This window comes from Amblyomma mixtum, chromosome 8 (genome assembly GCF_055824585.1).
Source record: "Amblyomma mixtum isolate Tamu chromosome 8, ASM5582458v1, whole genome shotgun sequence".
Taxonomy (NCBI): domain Eukaryota; kingdom Metazoa; phylum Arthropoda; class Arachnida; order Ixodida; family Ixodidae; genus Amblyomma; species Amblyomma mixtum.
In genome coordinates, this window is record NC_143019.1 from 126767775 (window position 1) to 126779689 (window position 11915).

Here is an 11915-nt window from a genome sequence, read left to right on the forward strand (position 1 = left end):
TGCGCCTTCCATTTCCTCAAAACCAACAGTGAACCCTCCGTTGGTTTGGAGAAACAGGAACTCGCGTAACTCCCTCAGTTTGCATGTGGACGCCACCGCTACTCCGAAGCGCGATTGAGGTGCCCAGTGAGCCAGTTACGCGCCTTTCGTTTCGTCAGAACCAGAGGAGGGTTTAGACTGCCAATGAGACAACACTGAGAGCAATACAATTTGATTCCTGCAAGAAAGACCTGGAGACTGTGAATTGTGCTGGGAATACCATCTAAGCGAACACCGCAAGCGGAAGAAGGTCGACTTTGCACGTTAGCGTACAGACGCCAAAATGGGCCTGTGAAACCTCCAACCAGGTAGTTGCCTCTGAAATGGACTTGCCAGTTGAGACCTCACAGCCGCTAGCTGACGCTAATTAATTCTCTAAGCCGGTAAGGTTAAATCTAAGCATTTTATCTCGATACCGTGAAGGGGCGCCTTTCGGAGAAAATCCAATGTCGCCGTCGGCGTTGTCGTTAACCATGAGCGAGAAATCCGTAAAATATCTACGAAAAATGCCCCGGAGAAGCAACCAAGGATGCAGGTCACGCACCTAGGTGTCACAAAATTGAGGGCATTTTTGAAAAAAGACAAAAAAAAAACAGCGCCGCGCGGAATCCTCTTGCCGGTGCGCGCCGTAAAACCGGAGAGGAGAAAACCCCGGAGAGCGACTAGCCTTGTGTGTGTGGCTGGCCCCTCCACCCCCACTCTTTAGCATCTACTACTATTTTCTACGCGATGTTGGCGGAGATGGCATGGCCTTGCGTGTGCTAAGAGATGCCCCCTCCCTCTTCTCTGGTGCGTCGGTGGCGGCGCCAGACCAGAAAAATCTGGAAGCAACTCGAAGCCACTCTAGTAAAACGAGCTTTTGGGCAAGTTGGTTGCTTTGCTTCCACATAACTGCAGCGTAAAAAATGACTAGCACAAAGGAAGAAACACCGTTTGTCCGTGTCGTAGCTGTTTCTTCCTTTGTGCTCCTCGTTTTTTAAGCTGCAGTTATGTGGAATCGAAGCCTTTCCCAGTGTTTGAACAATGGGGATGCGCGCCTGGCGCGAGAAGAAGGAGACTGTACAGTCGATACTCTTTGTATGTGCGCGTGTGCCTTGGCGCGAAGAAGCGACAGACGTGCAGCAAGCCTATATAAGAAGGGCGTTGACCGCTGTTGACTAGGCCGATCCGCCGTTTAAGCTTCAGAGATGCGCGCCGCTTGACACCTGAGACAACACCACTCGCCCAGCTCCGGTCCAACGAGGCAGGTCGCCCGCCTGCGGGACGGGACCGTAGTGAACCTCTGGTCGTCGGACTGTCGCAGTTCCCGGTGAACAAAGGTGTATTGTTTTTTTGCCTCTCTCTTGTGTTAGTTCAATTTAGCTGCAATAATTATTTTATATTGTAATCTCTCTCAAGTGTAACTTTGCACTAGTTGCATTGTTTTGTTAATCAGTTTGCATGTGCTCGTACGAGTGATTGTGAAATACTGTGTATCATCTCTTTGCTGTATAAACTTTGTTTTGTTTGTGAACCTTTGGCTCCGACCTATTCTCTGGCTTGCAACCGGCGAAAACAGCACCAAACGACCAAAAACCTCTTCTGACTGGTAGCTGCTCTCCGCTGAGTCGAGGGCACCTCTTTTTGAGTCCGAGACCGCTCCCCCACACGCGCTAAAGTTGGCTGGGAACGCAGGGTAAAATGTGCGAAGTGATGACCATAGGTTTTTTTTTTTTTTAGATAGATCTTTATTTAGACAACAAGGTCTCGGATACAGGGGCAAAAGGCAGATGCACTGTGCCTGACGGGGCCCAAGCACCCGACACAATGCTCAGAACAAGCGGCAAAAGAAGCAAGAGCTTCATACACTCTCATTACAAAAAACAACACATAATTATACAAGGTAAAAGTAGGAGGAAGGTGCATACTTTTGCAATGACATAATTAAAGTAAATATTTACAAGGCACATCACAACAAGAAAAAAACGAGAATTCAAAGAGTTGACGGAAAAAACAGGGACATCAAGAATTTTAATCATTCGGGCAAGAAAGGAGGTAAGCTTCAGCATTTCTATTGAATGACTTTTGGGAAACAGATTTCTGAATAATTTCTATGGCCTGTGTATGTTTATTTAGAAGACTGGGAATTAAATATGAAAGCATTTCGGTTCCATAGTTAGTCCTTACGAATGGTACTCTGTAACTGACGTGCCTTAATTTATAAGGCGCGTCACTACTAGAGTTTAATTGAACATATTTAGTGGGATGATGTTTGAAATCGTTAAACACATAAGAAAGCATTTTAAACTCAAATAATTCATTGACTTTTAGAATAGAATGCTTAGAGAAGTACAAACCTGTAGGATCATTGTATGCAAGGTTTTCGACATATCGTATTGCTTTTTTCTGTAATGTTATCAGCCTCGTGAGGTTAGTTTTCGTTGTAGATCCCCAAACAAGTAAACAATAATGAAGATGTGATTGAATTAGGGTATAATATAACTGCCACTTCAGCCATTTCGGAACAAGGTCTCGAAGTTTATATAATACACATAATGACCTTGATATGCTGGCATGAATCTTATTAATATGCAGGGTCCAACTCAAGTGCTCTTCAAAGATTATGCCTAAATATTTGTAGGAAGAAACACGCTCAATTACGCTATTTTTGAATGTAAGATTAATTTCATTGTTATCAGGCTTGTTACGTGCCTTAAATACAATAAGCTTTGTTTTATTAACATTTAACTCTAGTTTATTTATATTCAACCATAACGACAATTCTTGTAACCATGCATTTGCCTCAGCCTGAATATTACTAAGATGCATGCCAGAAAAAAATACACTGGTATCATCTGCATATAAAATTATTGTGGGAGTTCGAGGGATGGCTATTATATCGTTGATATAAAGAATGAAAAATACTGGACCCAGAATAGACCCTTGTGGGACACCGTATATTAATTGACCAGGTTGTGATTGATGACCATTCAAACATGTATACTGAACGCGAGCGGAAAGATAAGTACGGATCAGATTTAAGGCAACTCCTCGAATGCCATAAAACGGTAGCTTATAAAATAAAATATCATGTTTAACTGAATCAAATGCCTTCCTGAAATCTAAAAAAGTCCAACTGTAAATTGTTTGTCATCCATAGTAGAAAATATTTTTTCCTTTATACTAAGCAATGCCATTTCTGTTGACTTCTCATGAAATCCGAACTGTTCGTTAACAAAAATTTGTCTGTCGTCAAAGAATTTACAGTCTGATTTTCATCAAATATTCCAGCAGTTTAGAAAACAAAGGGAGTACAGATATAGGTCTGTAGTTGTTTATATTGTCATAAGGGCCACCTTTGTGTAAAACAACCACTCTGGCAATTTTCATACCATCTGGAAAAATACCTTGAACTAACGCGTTGTTACATATATGCTGCAAGGGCAAGCTAATTAGATCGGCAACAGCAATAATAGGCTCGGCCTTAATTTCATCTGCGCCTGCCGCAGTGGATTTGTCTAGGCTTCTAAGAAATGTGAATACTTCATGTTCGCGGCAAGGATTCAAGAATATGGAACTACCAATTGGAGAGGCAATATACTGAGCAATTTCATGATTTCTATCCTGCTTCTGAGATGATTCGCCAGAGGACAGGAAATGAGCATTAAACTTGTCTGCCAAAGCAGCGCCACTGTATTCAACACCATTGAATGTTAATGTGCTGGGAATATGGGTTGTCGCCCTTCCCATGAGGTCGCTCAAACAATCCCATATTTTCTTAGGGCAATTGGAGACTGCTGAAAATTTATTCTGATAATACTGTTTCTTAGCTTTTTTAATATCAGAGCCTAAGTTATTTCTAAGTTTTTTGTATTCCTTAAGTATGACTGGATCTTTTGATTCGATGAATTTGTCAAAAAGCCTGTCACGGGTTTGAATTCGTCGATATAACTCTCTCGTAACCCACGGCTTTCGAGACTTTTTGTGAGTTTTTCCCACTGTCAAAGGAAATGCGGTATCATATTTGCTTTTTACTAACTGAAGAAAGATATTGTACGCTATACTAGGATTTAACTCATTGTAAACTTCGCTCCAGGCAGTGCTTTCCATCATGGATCTAAACCTAGCTAAGTTTTCTTGATTGAAACTGCGATATACTATCTGGGGAGTTGGTGCTTGCTTCCTTTTTTTTATCGCCCGAGGAAAAAAACAGAATATAGGCAGATGGTCGCTCAAATCAAATGTAAGCACACCTAATAGCACTCTTGATAACTCATGATTTGTAACACATAAATCTAATAATGAGTCCCTCTCTAAGGTTATTCTTGTTGGTGACTGAATAACATTGGTGCAGAGAAATGCATCAATGGCTTCACAAAAAAGACGTCGCGGGGAGCTGTTTGTCAAAAGATCAATGTTAAAGTCTCCAACCAAAACAACAGGGATATTTACGATACAAGCATATTCAAGAAGATCACGCACAAACTTGATAAATTCGGCACCTTCACTAGATGGGGGCCGATAAATGCAAGCGATCAGTGTTCCATGACATTTTATAGCAACCGATTCGTAGTGGGTATCGACAAGAGAAAAATCTGATAAACCTTCATAGTCAAGGTTTTCTTTAACATAAAATGCGACGCCACCTCCTCTACGGTTTTATCTGAACACGCCTTCAAACTTGTAGCCACGAAAGAAGATAACATCATTTTGATTTGTGAACCATGTTTCGGTGTACGCTAGTATATCAAATCTGTGATTCAGGGAATCCAAAGCTGATTGCATTTCAAAGTGCTTATTTTTTAGACTTCTAATATTCACATGAAAGACTGACATCCTGTCATTTTCGTGAACAAGACAACTGCGCACCGCAGAGTTAAAAGATAAAGCATTGTAGTAAAGAGGCTTTGTTTGTGATGCCATAAAAGAAAAATAATGAAAAAAACTGATCAGTAAGGCGAAGTAGAGGCGGTGCCTGCTCAGATGATATTTTCCAGGTCAGCAACACACGCGATCCGTATTGCCGTTTCACCCTGGCACTTGCGCACAAAAAGCTTTCCATTACTGTGCCAAGCATATTCGTACTGCTTTTCTGTGGCCCTTGTCCTCATCATCCACATGAGCTTTTTGTTCTGCGCTGTTAAATTGTCAAGAATGTACACTGTGGATTCAGCTTCCCGCATACTTTGCTTCTTTGCCATCCATTGGTCCTTCATTACACGTGAGGAAAAGCGAACCAGAACTGCCGGGGTTTTGCCACGTTTAGCGGGCAGTCTATGAAGGCCTTCAACGTCGTGCTCAGGCAACTGAGGAAGCTCTAGGTCCTGGGCTATGGCATTGATTTTTTGGAACAAGTTTTCATTTTTGGTTTGCGCAAGTCCATGTACTTCCAAGTTATTCCGCCTGCTGTACTGTTCCAGACTGTTTATTTGCTGTCGTAGTTCGCAGACTTCGGGGTTAGTGTTCTCTGACTGAATCTGTGCCTCAATCCTTTCAACCCTTTTTGATAAAGTGACTATCTCAGTGGACTGAAGCTGCATTTTGGCCAGCACTTCATCATACTGATCTGAAAGATGCTGAACAGACTTTTCCATACTTTCCACTGTCTCTTTTACCTGGAAAAGGATATCTAACTTCTGTTTGATTTCCGGTAGTTCACAGAGCTTTTTGTTTATTTCCATTAGCATCCTTTCTGTCAGAGACTGCTCCTTCTGTACCTTTGTTACAATTTTTGAGCCTCGAACAGCTGAAACTACACATGTTTGACACTTCCAATTTTTTTTATCGATATCTGTCATTGCTTTGTAGGCAGCTTTCGTCGTATTAGAACAAGCGCCTAAGTGGTAACCGTATCGGCATTCTGAGCAGGTAAGGGACAAGCCCTCTGCTGGAAGTGACTGATTACAAACCAGGCATATATCACAAACAGGATCACCCATAGCACTCGCGATGGAAAAGCATGTGGCACAATAGAAAACAACTACAGCAACAGCACAGACTCAAGCGGCGGCGGCGTTTGGCAGAAGGTTTCTTATGACTTCAATAAGTGAAAGCACACCAACCTGCAAAGTGAAGGATTTGCAGTTACTCTGTGCCGCTGTTGCTTTCGTCACCGCCGCTGAGCAAGTGTGGGGGGCACAGGTGAGCCTTGTCCTTTTATATGCTCCTGGCTGGCGCTGCTTGTGTCGTTATCTTGCGGGGCCGAGCGTCGTCGCTCTTGCCACTTTAGTTCACCAGGTGTAACGCTGCAAACCTGGCCAAGAACTGCAAAGTGAAGGATTTGCAGTTACTCTGTGCCGATGTTGCTTCCGCCACCGCCGCTGAGCAAGTGTGGGGGGCACAGGTGAGCCTTGTCCTTTTATATGCTCCTGGCTGGCGCTGCTTGTGTCGTTATCTTGCGGGGCCGAGCGTCGTCGCTCTTGCCACTTTAGTTCACCAGGTGTATCGCTGCAAGCCTGGCCAAGAACTGCAAAGTGAAGGATTTGCAGTTACTCTGTGCCGATGTTGCTTCCGCCACCGCCGCTGAGCAAGTGTGGGGGGCACAGGTGAGCCTTGTCCTTTTATATGCTCCTGGCTGGCGCTGCTTGTGTCGTTATCTTGCGGGGCCGAGCGTCGTCGCTCTTGCCACTTTAGTTCACCAGGTGTATCGCTGCAAGCCTGGCCAAGAACTGCAAAGTGAAGGATTTGCAGTTACTCTGTGCCGATGTTGCTTCCGCCACCGCCGCTGAGCAAGTGTGGGGGGCACAGGTGAGCCTTGTCCTTTTATATGCTCCTGGCTGGCGCTGCTTGTGTCGTTATCTTGCGGGGCCGAGCGTCGTCGCTCTTGCCACTTTAGTTCACCAGGTGTATCGCTGCAAGCCTGGCCAAGAACTGCAAAGTGAAGGATTTGCAGTTACTCTGTGCCGATGTTGCTTCCGCCACCGCCGCTGAGCAAGTGTGGGGGGCACAGGTGAGCCTTGTCCTTTTATATGCTCCTGGCTGGCGCTGCTTGTGTCGTTATCTTGCGGGGCCGAGCGTCGTCGCTCTTGCCACTTTAGTTCACCAGGTGTATCGCTGCAAGCCTGGCCAAGAACTGCAAAGTGAAGGATTTGCAGTTACTCTGTGCCGATGTTGCTTCCGCCACCGCCGCTGAGCAAGTGTGGGGGGCACAGGTGAGCCTTGTCCTTTTATATGCTCCTGGCTGGCGCTGCTTGAGTCGTTATCTTGCGGGGCCGAGCGTCGTCGCTCTTGCCACTTTAGTTCACCAGGTGTATCGCTGCAAGCCTGGCCAAGAACTGCAAAGTGAAGGATTTGCAGTTACTCTGTGCCGATGTTGCTTCCGCCACCGCCGCTGAGCAAGTGTGGGGGGCACAGGTGAGCCTTGTCCTTTTATATGCTCCTGGCTGGCGCTGCTTGTGTCGTTATCTTGCGGGGCCGAGCGTCGTCGCTCTTGCCACTTTAGTTCACCAGGTGTATCGCTGCAAGCCTGGCCAAGAACTGCAAAGTGAAGGATTTGCAGTTACTCTGTGCCGATGTTGCTTCCGCCACCGCCGCTGAGCAAGTGTGGGGGGCACAGGTGAGCCTTGTCCTTTTATATGCTCCTGGCTGGCGCTGCTTGTGTCGTTATCTTGCGGGGCCGAGCGTCGTCGCCCTTGCCACTTTAGTTCACCAGGTGTATCGCTGCAAGCCTGGCCAAGAACTGCAAAGTGAAGGATTTGCAGTTACTCTGTGCCGATGTTGCTTCCGCCACCGCCGCTGAGCAAGTGTGGGGGGCACAGGCGAGCCTTGTCATTTTAAATGCTCCTGGCTGGCGCTGCTTGTGTCGTTATCTTGCGGGGCCGAGCGTCGTCGCTCTTGCCACTTTAGTTCACCAGGTGTATCGCTGCAAGCCTGGCCAAGAACTGCAAAGTGAAGGATTTGCAGTTACTCTGTGCCGATGTTGCTTCCGCCACCGCCGCCGAGCAAGTGTGGGGGGCACAGGTGAGCCTTGTCCTTTTATATGCTCCTGGCTGGCGCTGCTTGTGTCGTTATCTTGCGGGGCCGAGCGTCGTCGCTCTTGCCACTTTAGTTCACCAGGTGTATCGCTGCAAGCCTGGCCAAGAACTGCAAAGTGAAGGATTTGCAGTTACTCTGTGCCGATGTTGCTTCCGCCACCGCCGCCGAGCAAGTGTGGGGGGCACAGGTGAGCCTTCTCCTTTTATATGCTCCTGGCTGGCGCTGCTTGTGTCGTTATCTTGCGGGGCCGAGCGTCGTCGCTCTTGCCACTTTAGTTCACCAGGTGTATCGCTGCAAGCCTGGCCAAGAACTGCAAAGTGAAGGATTTGCAGTTACTCTGTGCCGATGTTGCTTCCGCCACCGCCGCTGAGCAAGTGTGGGGGGCACAGGTGAGCCTTGTCCTTTTATATGCTCCTGGCTGGCGCTGCTTGTGTCGTTATCTCGCGGGGCCGAGCGTCGTCGCTCTTGCCACTTTAGTTCACCAGGTGTATCGCTGCAAGCCTGGCCAAGAACTGCAAAGTGAAGGATTTGCAGTTACTCTGTGCCGATGTTGCTTCCGCCACCGCCGCTGAGCAAGTGTGGTGGGCACAGGTGAGCCTTGTCCTTTTATATGCTCCTGGCCGGCGCTGCTTGTGTCGTTATCTTGCGGGGCCGAGCGTCGTCGCTCTTGCCACTTTAGTTCACCAGGTGTATCGCTGCAAGCCTGGCCAAGAACTGCAAAGTGAAGGATTTGCAGTTACTCTGTGCCGATGTTGCTTCCGCCACCGCCGCTGAGCAAGTGTGGGGGGCACAGGTGAGCCTTGTCCTTTTATATGCTCCTGGCTGGCGCTGCTTGTGTCGTTATCTTGCGGGGCCGAGCGTCGTCGCTCTTGCCACTTTAGTTCACCAGGTGTATCGCTGCAAGCCTGGCCAAGAACTGCAAAGTGAAGGATTTGCAGTTACTCTGTGCCGATGTTGCTTCCGCCACCGCCGCTGAGCAAGTGTGGGGGGCACAGGTGAGCCTTGTCCTTTTATATGCTCCTGGCTGGCGCTGCTTGTGTCGTTATCTTGCGGGGCCGAGCGTCGTCGCTCTTGCCACTTTAGTTCACCAGGTGTACCGCTGCAAGCCTGGCCAAGAACTGCAAAGTGAAGGATTTGCAGTTACTCTGTGCCGCTGTTGCTTCCGCCACCGCCGCCGAGCAAGTGTGGGGGGCACAGGTGAGCCTTGTCCTTTTATATGCTCCTGGCTGGCGCTGCTTGTGTCGTTATCCTGCGGGGCCGAGCGTCGTCGCTCTTGCCACTTTAGTTCACCAGGTGTATCGCTGCAAGCCTGGCCAAGAACTGCAAAGTGAAGGATTTGCAGTTACTCTGTGCCGATGTTGCTTCCGCCACCGCCGCTGAGCAAGTGTGGGGGGCACAGGTGAGCCTTGTCCTTTTATATGCTCCTGGCTGGCGCTGCTTGTGTCGTTATCTTGCGGGGCCGAGCGTCGTCGCTTTGCCACTTTAGTTCACCAGGTGTATCGCTGCAAGCCTGGCCAAGAACTGCAAAGTGAAGGATTTGCAGTTACTCTGTGCCGATGTTGCTTCCGCCACCGCCGCCGAGCAAGTGTGGGGGGCACAGGTGAGCCTTGTCCTTTTATATGCTCCTGGCTGGCGCTGCTTGTGTCGTTATCTTGCGGGGCCGAGCGTCGTCGCTCTTGCCACTTTGGTTCACCAGGTGTATCGCTGCAAGCCTGGCCAAGAACTGCAAAGTGAAGGATTTGCAGTTACTCTGTGCCGATGTTGCTTCCGCCACCGCCGCCGAGCAAGTGTGGGGGGCACAGGTGAGCCTTGTCCTTTTATATGCTCCTGGCTGGCGCTTCTTGTGTCGTTATCTTGCGGGGCCGAGCGTCGTCGCTCTTGCCACTTTAGTTCACCAGGTGTATCGCTGCAAGCCTGGCCAAGAACTGCAAAGTGAAGGATTTGCAGTTACTCTGTGCCGATGTTGCTTCCGCCACCGCCGCTGAGCAAGTGTGGGGGGCACAGGTGAGCCTTGTCCTTTTATATGCTCCTGGCTGGCGCTGATTGTGTCGTTATCCTGCGGGGCCGAGCGTCGTCGCTCTTGCCACTTTAGTTCACCAGGTGTATCGCTGCAAGCCTGGCCAAGAACTGCAAAGTGAAGGATTTGCAGTTACTCTGTGCCGATGTTGCTTCCGCCACCGCCGCTGAGCAAGTGTGGGGGGCACAGGTGAGCCTTGTCCTTTTATATGCTCCTGGCTGGCGCTGCTTGTGTCGTTATCTTGCGGGGCCGAGCGTCGTCGCTTTGCCACTTTAGTTCACCAGGTGTATCGCTGCAAGCCTGGCCAAGAACTGCAAAGTGAAGGATTTGCAGTTACTCTGTGCCGATGTTGCTTCCGCCACCGCCGCCGAGCAAGTGTGGGGGGCACAGGTGAGCCTTGTCCTTTTATATGCTCCTGGCTGGCGCTGCTTGTGTCGTTATCTTGCGGGGCCGAGCGTCGTCGCTCTTGCCACTTTAGTTCACCAGGTGTATCGCTGCAAGCCTGGCCAAGAACTGCAAAGTGAAGGATTTGCAGTTACTCTGTGCCGATGTTGCTTCCGCCACCGCCGCTGAGCAAGTGTGGGGGGCACAGGTGAGCCTTGTCCTTTTATATGCTCCTGGCTGGCGCTGCTTGTGTCGTTATCTTGCGGGGCCGAGCGTCGTCGCTCTTGCCACTTTAGTTCACCAGGTGTATCGCTGCAAGCCTGGCCAAGAACTGCAAAGTGAAGGATTTGCAGTTACTCTGTGCCGATGTTGCTTCCGCCACCGCCGCCGAGCAAGTGTGGGGGGCACAGGTGAGCCTTGTCCTTTTATATGCTCCTGGCTGGCGCTGCTTGTGTCGTTATCTTGCGGGGCCGAGCGTCGTCGCTCTTGCCACTTTAGTTCACCAGGTGTATCGCTGCAAGCCTGGCCAAGAACTGCAAAGTGAAGGATTTGCAGTTACTCTGTGCCGATGTTGCTTCCGCCACCGCCGCTGAGCAAGTGTGGGGGGCACAGGTGAGCCTTGTCCTTTTATATGCTCCTGGCTGGCGCTGCTTGTGTCGTTATCTTGCGGGGCCGAGCGTCGTCGCTCTTGCCACTTTAGTTCACCAGGTGTATCGCTGCAAGCCTGGCCAAGAACTGCAAAGTGAAGGATTTGCAGTTACTCTGTGCCGATGTTGCTTCCGCCACCGCCGCCGAGCAAGTGTGGGGGGCACAGGTGAGCCTTGTCCTTTTATATGCTCCTGGCTGGCGCTTCTTGTGTCGTTATCTTGCGGGGCCGAGCGTCGTCGCTCTTGCCACTTTAGTTCACCAGGTGTATCGCTGCAAGCCTGGCCAAGAACTGCAAAGTGAAGGATTTGCAGTTACTCTGTGCCGATGTTGCTTCCGCCACCGCCGCTGAGCAAGTGTGGGGGGCACAGGTGAGCCTTGTCCTTTTATATGCTCCTGGCTGGCGCTGCTTGTGTCGTTATCTTGCGGGGCCGAGCGTCGTCGCTCTTGCCACTTTAGTTCACCAGGTGTATCGCTGCAAGCCTGGCCAAGAACTGCAAAGTGAAGGATTTGCAGTTACTCTGTGCCGATGTTGCTTCCGCCACCGCCGCCGAGCAAGTGTGGGGGGCACAGGTGAGCCTTGTCCTTTTATATGCTCCTGGCTGGCGCTGCTTGTGTCGTTATCTTGCGGGGCCGAGCGTCGTCGCTCTTGCCACTTTAGTTCACCAGGTGTATCGCTGCAAGCCTGGCCAAGAACTGCAAAGTGAAGGATTTGCAGTTACTCTGTGCCGATGTTGCTTCCGCCACCGCCGCTGAGCAAGTGTGGGGGGCACAGGTGAGCCTTGTCCTTTTATATGCTCCTGGCTGGCGCTGCTTGCGTCGTTATCTTGCGGGGCCGAGCGTCGTCGCTTTGCCACTTTAGTTCACCAGGTGTATC